The sequence below is a fragment of the Helianthus annuus genome, chromosome 4 (assembly GCF_002127325.2).
Source record: "Helianthus annuus cultivar XRQ/B chromosome 4, HanXRQr2.0-SUNRISE, whole genome shotgun sequence".
In the NCBI taxonomy this organism is placed as follows: Eukaryota; Viridiplantae; Streptophyta; class Magnoliopsida; order Asterales; family Asteraceae; genus Helianthus; species Helianthus annuus.
This window is the reverse complement of record NC_035436.2, coordinates 840,732-859,423: the sequence shown is the minus strand read 5'-3', so window position 1 is coordinate 859,423 and position 18,692 is coordinate 840,732. Positions and strand designations below refer to the sequence as shown.

Here is an 18,692-nt window from a genome sequence, read left to right as displayed (position 1 = left end):
TTAAAGTAAATGAAATAAAAGAGACAAAAAAAATAATTTTAAATGCACGAAAAAAAACAGAACCAAAGAAAATTCGTTCTTCCTTAAATAGATGGTATATAAAAATTAAATGATAAAAGTGAGACACGAACTCGAACCCTAACTCAAATTTCTTGTTTTGAAATGGTTGTTACTAGCCAACTCATCTATCTTAGCTTTGTTATCCCTTTCCACACCAAAATAATTCAGATACAACTTAATATTTTAAAAATAGAAAATTTCAGGCCTCCATGGAGTCCGGACCTTTGGTTGTCACCCACCTCGCCCCATACACAAAACCAGGTCTGGGAAAATCTATGGGAAGATACGATAAAGAATGTGTTGTTTAGACATCTAGCTAAATGATGCATGATAAAACAAGTTTTAAAGTTAAGTATAAAGTATGAAAGATAAATGAAAATGAAATGATAAGAAAACATAATTTTCATGATAGAACATTTCTTTATTAGGTAATGTGAATTAATGTTTATTGAAGCTATGTAACGTGAAAAGTCATATTTAGGTTGATGGGAACACCTATAATTGGTGCGAAAAAAAGGTATTTCATGTTTTTATACAAAAGGTGCAATTAATTGTAACCTACTTTTCTTTCATATTTGCGAGATATTCAACTGTAATTCACATGCATTCAGTGATGTAATTTTATTTTATTTAAAATGAAGTCAAGAAATTTAGAAAGTGAAACATTTTATAAACAATTGATTCCGAAACAAGTGACCTAATAAAAAAAAGGATGAAAAATCAGAAACTGAAAAAAAAAAAAAAAAAGAAACTAGAATGACTTTTTTGGTTGGTTGCGCCGACATACCTATGATTAACTAGCTCCAAGAAAAAAAAAATCAACATCTCAATTTGTTTTCATTGAGTATGGAGTGTGGAGGGGTTTGGGTTGGAGGTATTGCTCGACACGTGGTCGGTGTGGGCTCTATTAGTCCACACCCAAAAAAGTGGGGTGTGGAAGGGGCGTAGCCAGGCCGACGTTGTGGAAGGGCTAGTCAAACGGTTATCAACCCCCAGCCAACCATTGCCAGACATGTACCCCAGGTCAGCGCCCCATGCCAAGCAATATTGTCTCGCCAAACGAGCAACGCCAACTCAGGGTGGACCACCCGTCGTTAAAGTGCCAAAACGCCCACACTCCAGCGCCCATACCGAGCGGTCTTATATTTTGCTAACTTACTTTCTCAAACGATTTAAATAAAATTCTACTATATATTTTACACATTCATTCATACAATGTATTTTGTATATAAATCGTGAAGTGTCTTGGATTTATTCCACTTTTAACCAAATTATGAAACAAATTAAATAACTTATCATCATGAGAGTATAAAAAAGGCTTATCAAGAACACCAAAATACCATTGTGAAACATGTGCAACAACTATCAAAGTAAGAAAAAGTAGATGAAAGGGGAAAAAAACAGCCGAAGTCAACATCACAGAGCATGTAAGGACAAGATATGTTAATTAGAAAGTTATTATTAGAATACCATTAACCTCTTAGCGTCAGTGGTGGGCTAACACCCACGATATGTTGACAAAAGACTCCTATCAAAGCGTTTTGTGTTACACGTGGAGGGTGTGAAGCCCCTAACACCCCCTTCCCACTTTTCTAAACATATTTATTTTTTAAGCCAATAAAAGTATTAGGGTGAACGGAGTGGACGGTAAACTCCTTTACCGAGCGGTAATACCGCCGCCAACCCCCTTTACCGCTCGGTATGTTTGATGGTTTGGTGAAGCTATACCGATCGACAAATGTTAAAATGTGACCGTTGGAGACATAATTCAACGGCTATATAGCCGTTCAAAACAATTTTTTTTAAATTTAACTATAAATACCAAACATAATTCATACCCAAACACATTCAAATTCATACCCAAATCAAACCAAAAAATACCAAACATTTACCCAATCATTCCAAAACAAAATGGCGGATGAACTCCCGTTGTTTTTTCCACCAGATAGTAGCGACGAATCATCCGATAGTAGCATTCTTTTTTTTTCCCCCAAAATCTCATCGAAGAAGCCGAACTTCAAGACACGGGCAAATCTAACCGAAGGAGATATATTGAACGCCAACGTGAGGTGGGGCATGAGATACTCATGGCGGATTATTTTTTCGAAGACCCGAAGTACAACGAAGATATTTTTCGGCATAGGTTCCGTATGTCGAAACGTCTGTTTCTAAAAATTGTGAGCGACGTGGAAGCGAACGACTCGTGGTTTCAAGAAGCCTTCGATGCGCGAGGTAGGAAGGGCTTTAAGCCGTTGCAAAAGATTACATCGGCTATTAAACAGCTCGCAACTGGTAGCACTCCAGACGAGAACGACGAGTACTTGCATATGGCCGAAAGAACTTTCCGCGAGTGCCTATAATATTTTTGCGACACGGTTTGCAAAATATATGCTCTGGAGTTCTTACGTAGACCGACAAGCCACGACATGACACTTTTATACGAAGCTCATGAGGAAAAACATCACCTTCCAGGTATGTTCGGTAGCCTTGATTGCACCCATTTCGTTTGGCGAATGTGTCCCACAGAGTATCGAGGCCAGTATATGCGAGGAGATCACCGATACCCGACTGTTTTGCTCAAAGCGGTTGCATCTCAAGATTTATGGCTTTGGCATGCTTTTTGCGGTCCACCAGGTTCACAAAACGATATCAATGTCCTACAACAATCTCCGTTATTTTTAACGGAATGAAATGGAACAGCGCTAAAATGTCCATTTTACGTTAACAACCACTTATACAAACGTGGTTATTTGCTCGTGGATGGAATCTACCCTACATGGTCCGTGTTTCTGAAATCGATCCCATACCCTCTCGAAGTAGATGAAAAGAAGTTCAAGAGGCAACACGAGGCGGCAAGAAAAGACGTCGAACCGGCTTTTGGCATTTTGAAGTCGAAATGGGTTGTATTGTGTAACACCCCAAAAATGTTTATTTCACGTAGGATAAAATGCAGAAGTAAATGGGATAGTGTTTAAAATTAATAGGTAAATGAGATCAAAGGGCCAAAGTCGTAAACACCAAAAAGCTAGTGTAACATCCCAAAAATGTGGTTTAACACTAAATAAGTTAAATCATGATAGTTTAAATTAAACATTTTACAAGTCTCAAGGGGGTAATGTGAAATAATTTAAGTTAGTAAGGATTAACTAAGGTTAAACCAAAAACAATCCCCTGGGATCGATCTAGGGCAGGGGAAAACAAGGGTTTTCCTTGTTCTTGCAAAAATTCACCAATTGACAAGGAGAAATCAAGGATTAATTACTGCCTGTTCTAAAGTTTCAGTCATCTAAGCATATCTAGTGAAATGGTAAGTCGAATTTCTGAATTTGGTGAATTTTAGAGAAAGGGGTTTCGACCCAACCATAAATTTGTGATATGTTTTGTGTTAATTAGATGTTAGGGTTACTCCCTAGAATAGAAATCATACTTGGTTCTAGTTTAATTGAAAGAAATCTTACAAAACTCACCTTGTGAAATTATGTTATGAATATGAAGATTATAGGGACTATAAATATATGTAATTTGATATGTAATTCAGCTTGTAGTACCCGAATGCTAGATAAATTGATGTAGATTAAGGGAATTGTAAGAATTAGATTGAGTAGTGATGACATATAAGATGAAATAGCAAGTCATGCTTTAAATACTTGTACACTATGCTTTATAAATATGACGCACATTGGGTGTTCGATGAAATGCTTGAAAGAGTAATTATGTGTAAATTGGAACGTGATAGAATGAAAGTTGGGGTACTAAAAGGATGAATGAATATGTTGATCTAGGTGTGAAGGAAGAAGGTTCGAATTCTAAGAAATCGGAAGGACCACAAGACCGAGGTATGTTCCGTTTCATACAAAAGTTTACTTTTATTCGTTAGTAATTATATTGAACAACCCTTGTTATAATGATTATACTATGTTATAGTGATTGCGGTGTTAATAAATGAATAGCAAATCCCTTGCGGATTTGTTTATGCTAACGAAGAATTACGCTAAGTTATGCAAGTCGACCGGTTCTTGTAACTAGGTCGAGTAAGGATATGAGACCATCCGTCTAGAATGGGTGGTCGTGTAAGCAAAAATTGTATGCACGAAGTTCAATCCGTTACACGGATAGAACGAAAGATTTTTAAGTTGAAAGCAATTAACCCGATGTTACTGGGTCGTATGTGATATGTTCGAATCTCATTATGAGATTGTATGCCATACCCACTTAAATGGGTAATCGAATGCGTATGAGAGATGAAAGTATATAGGCGATTGCAATTACAATGTTGGTATTGTGGGCAAAATAAGTATCTTTACTAACTTTTTAAAGTTTGATGCTTAATGTAGGTAAATCCTCAACTTAGGCGATTGGATGGCTTGGAACGTGCACACTTGATTCATGCTTGCCTCACGCTTCCGTTACAAGTTAATTAGATATGGGTTAAAGTTTTGGTTAAATGTACTTAAACTTATGTAGTAAGTCGATGTCCTTGTTGTAGGGTTAGAACTTAGTAATTGTAGTCTTGTCGTGTTGAATATAAACCTTGTCCGTCTTTGATTTTGTCGAAAAATATTAAATGATGGTGTTGTTTGAGTAAAACAGGTAATAGTGGTTTAGTACGAATGAGTCATGCCGAAATTCCAAAAATTTTTCCATATATATTAAGCTAGTTAATCTTTTAAGGTTTGGGGCGTATCAAGTTGGTATCAGAGCCTAGGTTTGAGGGATTCGAGCTAGAGTAATAGCGCTTGAACTCAAACCAATGGCTCGCTCGAAAGTGTGCTCGTTCCAAGGTCGCCAACGAGGTAAAACTTTAAATTTCGGTAAACGTAAGTATGCATAGTAAGCTCATAATGTAGATAATGAAGATAAGTATTTTTTTTCATGTTATGAGGGGAGGTGAAACGGGAAATTCCAGGAACCGGATAGCTGGAATCGGCCTGAAAACGAGCTTAAAAGTGCTTAAACTAAGTTGCAGCGAAATCATCCAACGGAAGGCCGTCGCCGACGGGCATCAGGCCGTCGCCGACGCCCCCCTTTGTGCCGACGCCTTATGTTCCTGCTTACGGTAAAATGTGGCCGACGCCACTTTCCTGGATCCGTCGCCGACGGGGGACTAGATCGTCGCCGACGGCTAGCGGGAGTCTGATTTGCCAAAACTTTTTCAATTATGAAATTTTTAATATTTCGAGTCCCCGAGTTGTTTGTAAGCCTACTTTATAGCTACGTGAGGCCCATGTAAGGCCTAAAAAGGTAGATGTAATCACGGGTAGTGGTTACGAGTGAAAAAAAAAAAACGAATGTTGATTGCTAGTTTGAAATATATTGAAGTGAATGTAGACTAAGGTACTTGACACGATGAAAATGTTGTTAGTTAAACTCAAACCTTCCGTGCTCTTGATCTTAAAAACAATTATGAACCGAGACTTGACTGATAATAAATACATGAGCTTGAAAGGAGTGATAAGGTGATATGTTAAAACTTAAAATCTTTAATTGGGATGCTATACAGTAAGGATAAGAATACTTAAGAACACTCTGTTAATTACTATGCAAGGGCCCGTGTAGTAACACATGGTGCACGTATGTATTTTCTAAGGTTGACTTTATAGCATTACAAATAACAAGGTGGAAGCAATTAAGTAAATGAGGTCTTTGATTTCATAAATGTGTAAAATGAAGTGTTTGACTTCATAAGAATGTAAGACCAAGGGTAGACCATTGGATTGGGGACGGACCGCTAATGCTTTCATGGCCCGCTTTGTTTGCCTTGGAAAAAGATAAAGGCTGTCGAATTAGAGATTGGTTACCTGATTCGGGTGACTCGGGCTCGGTTATTTGGGATTGGTTACGCCAACCGGCTTCTCAGGTGGAAGTGGCAGAGCTGCAAGGTTATGAGGTTTTGTTAGCCGGCATGCATGTTTCCGAGGTGAAAGATAAGTGGAAATGGACCCAGAACGCTTCAGGTATTTACTCGACTCATTCGTTCGAGGAATTGTCTTTAGATCCGGAAACGTCGGCTTGTATTATTTCGGCCAAGGTGTGTAGGTGGGTTCCGGCTAAATGTAACATCTTCATTTGGAGGGCGAGATTGGATCGCAAACCGACTAATGTGCGTTGATCAAAAGAAACATTCCGGTGGAATCGAATCTCTGCGTTTTCTATAATGAGGAGGCTGAATCCGTGGACCATCTTTTCACGGCATGCCCTACCGCCCATCGGGTATGGAGTAGATTAAGCGAGTGGGTCAAAATGCAGCCTATAAAGCCTTCTCTTTGTTGGACATTCTCGAACTGCATAAAAGTTTTAACGGGGATAAAAAAAAGCCAAGGATATTGTTCGTGGTCTGATTGTGGTTACTTGTTGGTGTCTTTGGAAAGTCAGAAATGCTAGGATTTTCTCCAATGGCAGAGGTACCGGGGCGACATTTTTAGGGATGTGAAATCTCTTAGATTCTTTTGGTTAAAGAATAGGTCTATCCATTGTAATCTGATCTGGGATGGGTGGTGCAAGTTCCCTCTGTATATGATGTAATTGGTTGTTTTTTTGGGCGGTCCTGCGTTTTTTCGTCAGGCTGGCCATTTCGTAATAAAGTTGACCTTTAGACAAAAAAAAAGTCTTTGACTTCGTAAAGGAGTTAAAGGAAGTATTTGACTTCGTAAGAAAGTAAAACGAAGTTTGGCTTCGTAAGGAAGTAAAACGAAGTTTGACTTCGTAAGGAAGTAAAACGAAGTGTATTGACTTCGTAAAGATTTACATGAAGTCTTTGACTTCATAAGTGAGAATAATGAAGTGTTTGACTTCGTAAAGGAGTTAAATGTTTGACTTATTAAAGTGTGTATGGTCTTTATGACTTACTAAAGTGTGATTTGGTCCTTATGACCTACAAAGTGTGAAAGTATGATTTGGTCTTTATGGCTTGGTAAAAGTGTGTTTTGGTCTAAAGAGTCCATTAAAAGAGAATTGGTCAAAAAAAAAAAAATCTTTGTATAAGATGTTTAGAAGTCTTTGACTTCATAACAAGGTGTGAGTGACTATTTCGTTGTAGGAATCACAAGTGTGAGACTGTGAGTGACTATTCGATATAAGAGTAACAAGATGTGGAGATCCTATGGTTGTAAGAGGCATAGTGGGTGACCATCCAGTTATGTGGATTAATCCTCCGTGGTTATTATGTGGTGGTCTTACTGCCTGTGGTGATCTATACGGGTTGAACACCGGGCACTTTGCATGGGATAGCCTACGTAATGGGAATCAAAAGATCTAAATTAAAGACGGTGACCCTAAAGAACAATAAGAAGAAATAGAGACTGTCTCATGTGGGAAAGCGCATTTCATGTGGCTTGGAGTCTCACTCGTAAGTTGAACATAACTCTTTATTTCGAATTACCTACAAATTATATTAATGGTAGATGATTATCTTAATTGATAAGTATAAGTATTTTTAAATGATATTAATGAGAAATTAAGTCAGTGTTGTCTGGTAATTCGAATTATGCTAATTACAAGATTGACTGATATGTGAAACGGAAATTTGATAATCTTGAGGTCCAATATACATGTGGATGTACTAAGTATATCGTGACCAAACTATTGTTGAATTTAATCTATACTAAATGAAATGTTAAGGTTTTACATTAGGTGATTGGAATCGAAATAAAGAATAACGATGGTTTAAAAAAAAATAGTAACAATGGAAGATCACAATTGTGTAAGTGATCTTGCTGGCTAAATATTAAAGTGGGTTCACCTTAAACAAAGGTAAACGCTCCTTGGTATTTAATTATCAAGTAATGCAAATAATTGTTGTATTCTTACATAAGCTAAATATTTAGATTAATTTTGTTAAGAATTTTAAGGTTTGTGCGCATAGATTGGAGTTAGTATGACGTTAACATGTTACAAAAAAAAAAAAAGTCTTATAAGTTCCATGAACCTGGTTGGATGGTTTCCACCTAAAGATTCAAAACCGATTTTTAAGATTATTGGACTTTGACCAATGTATAGTAAGAAGCAATGAATGTGAGACCTGCAAATGATTATTACAATGTGTTAATACTGAATAAAACAATAAGTGGCATGTAAGAAAATTTATTTAGGTGGAGTAAACTTTACATGATCTATATCTTGTTGTAGAACAACCTGCATGTATATTATAAAACTCCTTTGTAACACCTCGAATTTTTGTGTCCAATGATGTGTTAACACGTGTCATTTGTTTACACGTGGCATCTATAATAAATAAAGGACTAATTTTGACAAACCTTGAAAGTATATAAATTCGAGGGTTATAAATGTCAACAAGGGTAAATATACTGTATAGTATCCCTAAATAACGCTTAAACCTTCAAACGAATAAATTATAGATCGTACATATATAAAACGCGGAAGAAAGTGAGAGATTACAAACTACAGGGGTTAACTGTGTCAACATGTTTAATAATACCTCTGAGTGACCCTTTAACGTTCCCAAGACTTTGTAACGGTATTATACCCTCGCTAAAATAATATATATGAATTACGCGAAGTTTCGATATGAAACGAGAAAGTTACGATCAAATACGTAGAAGAAGGGTTAAAAGCGTCAACAGTGAAAGTTAAGGCTTTCCGAAATAAATAATAAATAAACCGGGGACTTAATAATGCGGGTAATTAACACGAGGCCCCTATCGGTAAATAACCGAGGGCCAAACCGCAAAGTTACCCCTTCAAATCCGAAAGGTCAGGCAAATCATTACGAAAGATTTCGCTATTAATGGCCCGATTCTGATAATCATGACAAAAGATTAAAAAATTCAGAAAATATAACCTTAGGCGACCCGCGTGAAGTTCAACATAAGTTGAGGCGGGCCGCGAGCCTCCTCTATTTCGCGTCTGATGTTTGAACTTTAGGCGACCCGCGTTAAAATGGCATGGAACTCCCATGCGGGCCGCGTAAAGTGCCCAGATGCAGAAAAATGGTAACTACTTGGCTTTTGGAACTTGTGAACGATTATGCATGTAATTATGGGGCATGGGCACCCTACAAATGACCCATACATTTAGGGGACAACTACCCATCAGCTCTGGACTGATAGTAGAGCTTGTAATGATCATAAGTGGCCTTCTTTGGCTATAAATAGTCACTTCTTGTGCATTACCAATCACACAACTCAAAAACACTTATAACTGATCATTCAAGAGCTCTCTAGCTTTCCCTTCTGTTCTCTCATCAAGAGTTAACTTCTGTAAGTCGTTCATAACCATTTTGGTTTCACATTTCCATAGTTATAGCCTATAAACGCAACCGTCGTAACTAACGGTTGTCATTGCAATATCTTGCAAATGGTTCAGTCTTATGACGAATCAAAAATGGTTATGAGTTGGTATTTATGTGGGTATTAAACCTCTAAAAGGGTTCCCCCTGATCACCACTCTAACTATGTCAATTATCGAGTCAAACGCGCGGTTAAAAAGTCAACAGAAAGCTATTTTAGCAATTTAAGCATAATCTGTGATATATATGTTATGGAACCTGTTTTGACAATCATAAAACATGATAATAAGTATATAAACATGTTTGCGCTCGTTTGAATCGATCATTTACTATATAGAACCGGTTCGGAGCCGAAAGTCGCAAAAGTTTGACCTTTGCTTTGACTTCAGTTCTGACCCGTTTTAGTGAGGTATAAATATACCTTAGGACTCTCTTAGGACCAGGTCACATGTTGGTATAAGCCTCTGTGGTCGGTTCATGAGTTATCCGAGTCTTTAGCGCAATTCCGTCATTCGCCTAAAAGTTGACCGTAACGGCCTTTTAAAATTTAAACGAGTGTTTCGGACATGTGAACGGACCAAAACCTTGCTTATTAAATTATAAGCATGTCCCTGAAGTTTCACGTCAATCCGAGGTCTAGAATGAGAGTTATGCTAAAAGGCGCACTTTTAAGAAAGTTTTGTATTTTACGGCGCAATTAGCATAACGCCCATCTAACCCAAGTTTTCGTCACCAAAACTTTTACCCACTGTGGTAAAATAATATTTTGGGAATTTTAAAGATTTTTAATAAATTTTACCTTGCTCATAACCTGCGGTTATGGCTACGGTTCGGTAAATACCGAATATGCCCTTTTTGGCCAAAACGGGAGTTCTACAAGGTCTTTTGACCCGATTCCAGTTGCTACTGGTTTTAAATAATAAATAAAGTATTTTAAGCTTTATAAGCTGTTCGGGAAACTCAGATTTCCTGTAGAACTCGAAAATCCCTTGTAAAGTCTTTAAAATGACCGAAAAGCCCCTACGGGGCATAATATAAACTTAAACTCGTTACGGGCATTATGGAAGGTATCCTACTGATACCAAAATACTTTTAAGGCATATTGACTTAGGAAATAAGCGTACGACTCTTATGGTTAACCGTTTCGCCTATTTGCGCACACGGTACGGCTCATGGAACTAGTTTTCGTGCAATAGCCCATACGGGTCAAATTATATTATTTGAACCCCAAAATCCAGAGTATGAACTATAAACCCATATAAAACAAGTCACTGAACTTGTTGGGTCCAAATCATACTCCATTCTCGGTTTTCGCCTTTTCGTGCGAATTAACCATATCTATATATCGGAATCAACCGGTTTAAGCTACGGCTACTATAAGGACCGTTAGGATTCTAAGAGGTTAATTAAAACCTTCGTTCCAGATTAGGAGCCCCAGTAAAAGCTATCGGTGACTTGATCTAAATTAAGGATTAATACTTGCAAAGGTAAATACTTTTGACTTATTTCCCCTATATGGGCTTGGGTTACGGTATATTAATACCGCTTGATTGAGCATTATATAATTCCATCGCTTAGGTGGTTAATTGATTAAATATGATCGGCTCATTTAAACAGTTTTGTTGCTTATAAGCCTTTGGGGGGTTTAATGACCGTTGTCCCGGATATCCTCGGCATCATTTTACGAAATGGCCACGACCATCGACATCCCGGTGTAGGCGTACACCCGGTATAAAGTGTCGACATTAAAACTAAAAGACGTAGCCGTTGGTTTCTGTACTACGGTTTTACGCAAACGTGGTGTGTCTATAAATCTTTAACCCGGCACGACCCGGGCTACTGAACGCATAAAAGAACATGTAAAACGTTCACAAGATCATTATGAATTTTCCCAAGTTATAAAAGAGTTTGTGCCTTGTGCATTCAAATCAATTTTACTAAACATTTTCAAATGTGTCAGTTGAATGTATTTACCAGTGTAAACTGACGTATTTTCCCCAAAAAGATTAAGTGCAGGTACCTAAACGTAATTGGCTGGTATTAGCTCCCTAGCGTCGGGATAAGCCTCGCAAGCTTGATTGCAGTATCTGATGGAACAATACTTTATAATTATTTACGATCCACTGTGGATATATTCAACCCTTGTAATACATTTTGATATTACGATCAAAGGTTGAAGTTTATATATTTATTTTATGCTTCCGCTGTGCATTATATAATTGTGTGGTTTGACTATATTGTTGCCAACATCGTCACGGTAATCCCCCACCGGGCCCACCGGTGAGACACGTGGAAATTGGGGTGTGACATCCTTGTATTAATAAGCTTCAATAAAGTCGCTTAAAGCGGAAGACTTAAAGAGGGAAAGGTTAAAAGGTGTGGCCGATAAGCTAGAAGAAAACTCGACCGGACTCAAAATGAGGTTCGGCCGAATTTGGATACCACGTTTTTGCGAAGTCAAGATTGCGTTACTTGAAGAAGCTTATAAGTCACGATACTCGGTCCACCCCGGGGCTACAAAGATGTATCGAGATTTGAAGACCAATTATTGGTGGCCGGGCATGAAACGCGATATCATTAAATATGTCGCAAAATGCTTAACGTGTTCCCAAGTGAAAGCGGAACATCAAAAGCCCTACGGAGAATCACAACCTTTGGAGATACCGGTGTGGAAATGGGAGGAACTAACGATGGATTTGGTAAGCAAGCTTCCAAGAACGAAAAAGGGGCATGATACAATATGGGTAATCGTGGATCGACTTACGAAGAGTGCTCACTTTCTACCCATTAAAGAAGCTTATTCTTCCAAGAAAATGGCGGAAATTTACATGAACGAGATTGTATCTCGACACGGGGTGCCCGTGTCAATTGTCTCGGATCGGGACACTAGATTTACTTCTCGTTACTGGCAAAGATTTCACGAGAGTGTGGGAACGAAATTACACATAAGTACCGCCTACCACCCTCAAACCGACGGCCAGTTAGAAAGAACCATTCAAACACTTATTGATATGTTGAGGGCGTGTGCTTTAGATTTTGGGGGAAGTTGGGGTGACCATTTACCACTAGTGGAATTTTCTTATAACAATAGTTACCACAGTGGCATTCAAATGGCACCTTACGAATTACTTTACGGAAGAAAATGTAGAACTCCCGTATGTTGGGGTGAAGTGGGGCAAAGAGAGCTCGCGCCAAGTAAATTAATAGCAGTGACAAATGAAAAGATCGAATTGATTAGAAATAGATTGAAAGCAGTCCAGGATCGACAAAAAGCTTATGCAGATAAGAGAAGGCGCCCTATTGAATTTCAAGTTGGAGATTTTGTTCTATTAAAGGTGTCGCCATGGAAAGGCGTAATCCGCTTTCGTAAACGGGGTAAGTTAGGCCCTCGGTATATTGGGCCGTTTAAAATCTTGGCTCGTGTTGGAAGGGTTGCATACCGATTAGAATTACCGCCTACTCTAGACGGAATTCACAATACCTTCCACGTGTCGCAATTGAGAAAGTGTCTTGCGGATGAAACCGCATTAGTACCTCTCGATGACATCGAGTTAGATGAAGGGTTGAATTATGTCGAAAGACCAATAGCCATTAAAGATGTCAAGGTGAAGAAGCTCCGCAACAAGGCTGTCCGACAAGTGTTGGTACAATAGCAGCACCGAAAGGGGTCAGAACTCACATGGGAAGCGGAAGATGAAATGAGGAAGCACTATCCATTTCTTTTTGGTATGTACACGTTTAAAATTGTTATGTGTATAGGTTTCGGGGACGAAACCTCTTATAAGGAGGGTAGACTTGTAACACCCCAAAAATGTTTATTTCACGTAGGATAAAATGCATAAGTAAATGGGATAGTGTTTAAAATTAATAGGTAAATGAGATCAAAGGGCCAAAGTCGTAAACACCAAAAAGCTAGTGTAACATCCCAAAAATGTGGTTTAACACTAAATAAGTTAAATCATGATAGTTTAAATTAAACATTTTACAAGTCTCAAGGGGGTAATGTGAAATAATTTAAGTTAGTAAGGATTAACTAAGGTTAAACCAAAAACAATCCCCTGTACGTTGGCTGGGATCGATCTAGGGCAGGGGAAAACAAGGGTTTTCCTTGTTCTTGCAAAAATTCACCAATTGACAAGGAGAAATCAAGAATTAATTACTGCATGTTCTAAAGTTTCAGTCATCTAAGAATATCTAGTGGAATGGTAAGTCGAATTTCTGAATTTGGTGAATTTTAGAGAAAGGGGTTTTGACCCAACCATAAATTTGTGATATGTTTTGTGTTAATTAGATGTTAGGGTTACTCCCTAGAATAGAAATCATACTTGGTTCTAGTTTAATTGAAAGAAATCTTACAAAACTCACCTTGTGAAATTATGTTATGAATATGAAGATTATAGGGACTATAAATATATGTAATTTGATATGTAATTCAGCTTGTAGTACCCGAATGCTAGATAAATTGATGTAGATTAAGGGAATTGTAAGAATTAGATTGAGTAGTGATGACATATAAGATGAAATAGCAAGTCATGCTTTAAATACTTGTACACTATGCTTTATAAATATAACGCACATTGGGTGTTCGATGAAATGCTTGAAAGAGTAATTATGTGTAAATTGGAACGTAATAGAATGAAAGTTGGGGTACTAAAAGGATGAATGAATATGTTGATCTAGGTGTGAAGGAAGAAGGTTCGAATTCTAAGAAATCGGAAGGACCACAAGACCGAGGTATGTTCCGTTTCATACGAAAGTTTACTTTTATTCGTTAGTAATTATATTGAACAACCCTTGTTATAATGATTATACTATATTATAGTGATTGCGGTGTTAATAAATGAATAGCAAATCCCTTGCGGATTTGTTTATTCTAACGAAGAATTACGCTAAGTTATGCAAGTCGACCGGTTCTTGTAACTAGGTCGAGTAAGGATATGAGACCATCCGTCTAGAATGGGTGGTCGTGTAAGCAAAAATTGTATGCACGAAGTTCAATCCGTTACACGGATAGAACGAAAGATTTTTAAGTTGAAAGCAATTAACCCGATGTTACCGGTCGTATGTGATATGTTCGAATCTCATTATGAGATTGTATGCCATACCCACTTAAATGGGTAATCGAATGCGTATGAGAGATGAAAGTATATAGGCGATTGCAATTACAATGTTGGTATTGTGGGCAAAATAAGTATCTTTACTAACTTTTTAAAGTTTGATGCTTAATGTAGGTAAATCCTCAACTTAGGCGATTGGACGGCTTGGAACGTGCACACTTGATTCATGCTTGCCTCACGCTTCCGTTACAAGTTAATTAGATATGGGTTAAAGTTTTGGTTAAATGTACTTAAACTTATGTAGTAAGTCGATGTCCTTGTTGTAGGGTTAGAACTTAGTAATTGTAGTCTTGTCGTGTTGAATATAAACCTTGTCCGTCTTTGATTTTGTCGAAAAATATTAAATGATGGTGTTGTTTGAGTAAAACAGGTAATAGTGGTTTAGTACGAATGGGTCATGCCGAAATTCCAAAAATTTTTCCATATATATTAAGCTAGTTAATCTTTTAAGGTTTGGGGCGTATCATATTGAGTCGGCCGATGCGAGCAAGAAGCGTTAGAAAAATTAGGAATGTTGTGTACACGTGTATTATTTTACACAACATGATTTTAAAAGACGACGGAAACGCGATAGCATCGGTACACATTCAGGATCCTCCGGTCGAGCCCGCTCTAGACGATACGGTGTTGGTCGAGCTGATGGACGAAGACACGCATTGGAGACTAAAACACGATCTCGTGAATCATCTCGCAAGTCAAGATTTACTCCACCTGTTGGTCGATTCCGACGAAGACTGGTTTAATTTATTTAAATTTAATGTAATTTTAATTTTTTTTAATTTACTGTAATTTTAGTTGTTTTTAATTTAATGTAATGTTAGTTTTAATTTATTCTACATTTATTATGTTAAAATACATGAACCAACTGGGGTAGCCCAGTTGGCCACCGACACCCACCTCTTCCCAGAGGTACCGGGTTCGAGTCTTGGAAGTGACATATGTTGCCCAGGGTAAGAACTCGGCATGGGGAAGTCACCGTGGAGCTAGCTTGGTCGGGTAGCGGCTCCCGGAGTGAGATCACTCCGACGGTTGGGAGGACCGTGCACTATCCCCCCTTATGTTAAAATACATGTTTAAATATTAAATATACTAGTTTAAAAAATAAAAAATAAAAAAATAGTTTACCTATTCCAAATGTCTAACCACCGCCAACTTTTTTGAGCAATAGGTAAATAAAATAGGTAAAATGACATGGCACTGTTTGATTGGGCGATTTGAGAGTTTACCTATTCCAAGTGTCTAACCACTCCCTTCACCCTTATACATCACCCTTTTTATCTTAATTTATTTTTAGAGTTAATTGCCATTTTCGTCCCTGAGGTTTGGACACATTTGCCATTTTCATCCAAAATGACACTTTGGTACCATTTTGCCCTCCACGTTTGGCCATTTTTGCCATTTTCATCCAAATCTCTAACCTAGTTACTTTATAACGTCAAATTGGGGTATTTTTGAAATTTGTTAATAATAAGGGGGTAACTTGTAATATATCACAACACATACATACACACAACACATACATACATACTGCACTCTCTAATCTCTCATTATACAAACACATTATCAGTAGACGAATCAGAAACTAAAAGAACAGGGCAACATCATCAGCAGACGAAGAACATCATCAGCAGACGAAGAACAGGGCAACACCCCCAAATCCGTCAGCCACTGCATCCCTCGAAGCTCCCAAAACCCTCGATTCCCACCTAAATCACCTCTCTCCGACGATGATTCCGTCGATAACTTTTCAACATCATCTCCAACTAATCAAATTCAATCAAAATCCAATAAAACCCAAATCCCTTTACATCAGCTCCGCCAGCCACCAGCTCCGCCACCTCCACCATCACCCCAAGAACCATCACCCCAACAACCGCCATCTCTAACTTCACCCCAACAGCCAACACCGCTGCCACAACAACTATCGGCACCACCATCACCCCACCTCCACCATTGCCTCCGCCATTACCCAAAAAACAACAACAACTGCTGCACAACAACCATTGGCACCACCATCACCCCACCTCTACTATCACCCCAACCGACACCGCTACCCAGATTAGAGAGAAAGAGATACAGATCTAGAGACCGTCATTGATATTTGGTTGTTTTTTGTTTAAAGATTGTTGTTTGTTGAAGAATCACATTACCTGAGATTCAGATCTGATGGTGGTGGTGGTGGTCTCCGTATGCGATTTGATGGTGGTGGTGGGGTGATAGTGGTGGTGGTGGTCTCCGTATTGTTTGGCCAGCGATTTGATGGTGGTGGTGGTGGTCTCCGTATGCGATTTGATGGTGGTGGTGGTGGGGGTAATGTTGAAGATGAAGTGGGTAACGGTGGGGAATGGTGGTGGAGGTGGTGGGGAACGGTGGTGGCGGTGATAGGAGATGAGAGAGAAGACAGAGAAGAGAGAGAGAAGAGAGATAGATGGAGATGGTGATCTGTGTGTATTTTTATATATATACACGTATTTTATTTATTTATTTCAAAAGAACATAATTGTTTATTATATTTTATAGAGTAAATATAAAAAATTAAATTAAAAAAATTCTCATTTAACAGAACTTTTTAACTAGGTTAGAGATTTGGATGAAAATGGCAAAAATGGCCAAACGTGAGGGGCAAAATGGTACCAAAGTGTCATTTTGGACGAAAATGACAAATGTGCCCAAACCTCAGGGACGAAAATGGCAATTAACTCTTATTTTTATTTATTTAGTTTAAATATTATTATAATAAAGTGGTTAGTTAAAGCACTACACGCTTTTAAAGGTTTAGTTAGCTTAAGAGTAGAAGCCAAGGTGAACTGGATAAACAATTGGCAACCTATACAGGATATTGGAATCGAAACAAAGAAGATTTACTATGGGAAACGAGTGATGATAAGAATAAAATGTGTTGGGTAGTTTGGGATTGTATTACGCTTGAAAAGAAACTTGGTGCATCTGGGATATGCCCTTTAAAAATCTTGAATATCTTCTTGTTATCCTAGTGGTGGGGGATATTTAAAACCGAAGAATCAAACTTGTGAAGGAAGTTAATCTTTGCCATTCACAACGCCCCTCGTTCTTGGCTAGCTTTACCGTTTAACAATTTGATCTCGGGCATGTGGGCAACTATTGCAAATGTGGAAAATCAACTAGCTGCTACAAATGTTTTGGTTGCAAAATCTATTAAGGGCATTTTGGGTAATGGTTGTCGTATTCAGTTTTGGCTTTGGCTGGAAGACAACCCCTTAAAGGACTATTTTCCAAGTCTGTTTGCTTTTGAGTCCCAAAAATCTTGCTTGGTGGTAAACATGTTAGTTATGGAGAATGACCTAGTTGTCTGCAAGTGGTCATAGAAGGAGACAAGGAGTTTTTAATGACTTGGAGGAGGTGCAAAGCTTAGCTGCTTGGGAGGAAAACGTCTAACAGATTGCTAAAGGGCAGGGGCAAGACACATGGATGGTTGGGAATGCAAATGGGATCTTTAGGGGAACCGGGGTGGAGGGCATTTACCCCGTGATGGTTTATTATAACGAGTTATACAAGATCAAACACCACCGCCACCAATCAAGTTTAACGCGTTAAACTAACATCGCGTGATATTTATCACGCGTGAAGATGATGTGAGTGATGGTATTGTTGGGTGTTGTTGAGTGATGGGTATTGTTGGGTGTTGTGAGTGATGGGCATTTCCACTAAAATCCGTCACTAGTGATGGAATAATAGTTGATGACATGACGGAACTTGATTGGAAGTTGTGAGTGAGTGATGAGTGATAAGTGATATCACCCCTACCCCCTTACACCCCTACCCCCTTACGGTGGCACTGATGAAAAAGAAGATTGCAGCCTCAAACTTGATTCCGAATCCTAAAATTTGGGACTTGAAAATTGGGTACCTTTGAAAACAAACATATTTGGTTGGAGAATATTTTAGGATCAACTCCTTATATTGGACAATCTTTCTAAACGTGGTATTCTGGTTGGCCCTTCCATGTGTGCTATTTGCAACTCTGCAAACTAGTCCGTGGATCATGTATCTACGTCGTGTTTTGTTGCTTTGGTTGTCTGGCAAAGCATCAGTTCTTGGTGTAAAATCCAACCATTTTTTGTTTTCTCTACTCAGGATTTGGATTAGGTGGACAAGTACAAATTTATCCCAGGTTCGGTTGTGAGGAAAAGACTAACCCAATCCATTATTTTTGTTACATGTTGGCGTCTTTAGAAAGCCAGAAAGAATTGGGTGTTCAACAACATCCCAATAATAATTGATAGCATATAGGT

At 38.3% G+C, this 18,692-nt stretch overlaps 2 long non-coding RNA genes across 2 annotated transcripts; both read left to right on the top strand.

Moving 5' to 3' along the window:
- The first annotated feature begins 3,237 nt into the window (after positions 1-3,237).
- LOC110934867 lies at positions 3,238-4,671 on the top strand. Its single transcript, XR_002588690.2, has 3 exons — positions 3,238-3,367; positions 3,843-3,896; positions 4,395-4,671. It is a non-coding gene; the product is annotated as an uncharacterized LOC110934867 (long non-coding RNA).
- Positions 4,672-13,375: 8,704 nt separating this feature from the next.
- LOC110896515 lies at positions 13,376-14,812 on the top strand. The gene is made up of 3 exons (XR_002567957.2): positions 13,376-13,509; positions 13,985-14,038; positions 14,536-14,812. It is a non-coding gene; the product is annotated as an uncharacterized LOC110896515 (long non-coding RNA).
- Positions 14,813-18,692: the final 3,880 nt, after the last annotated feature.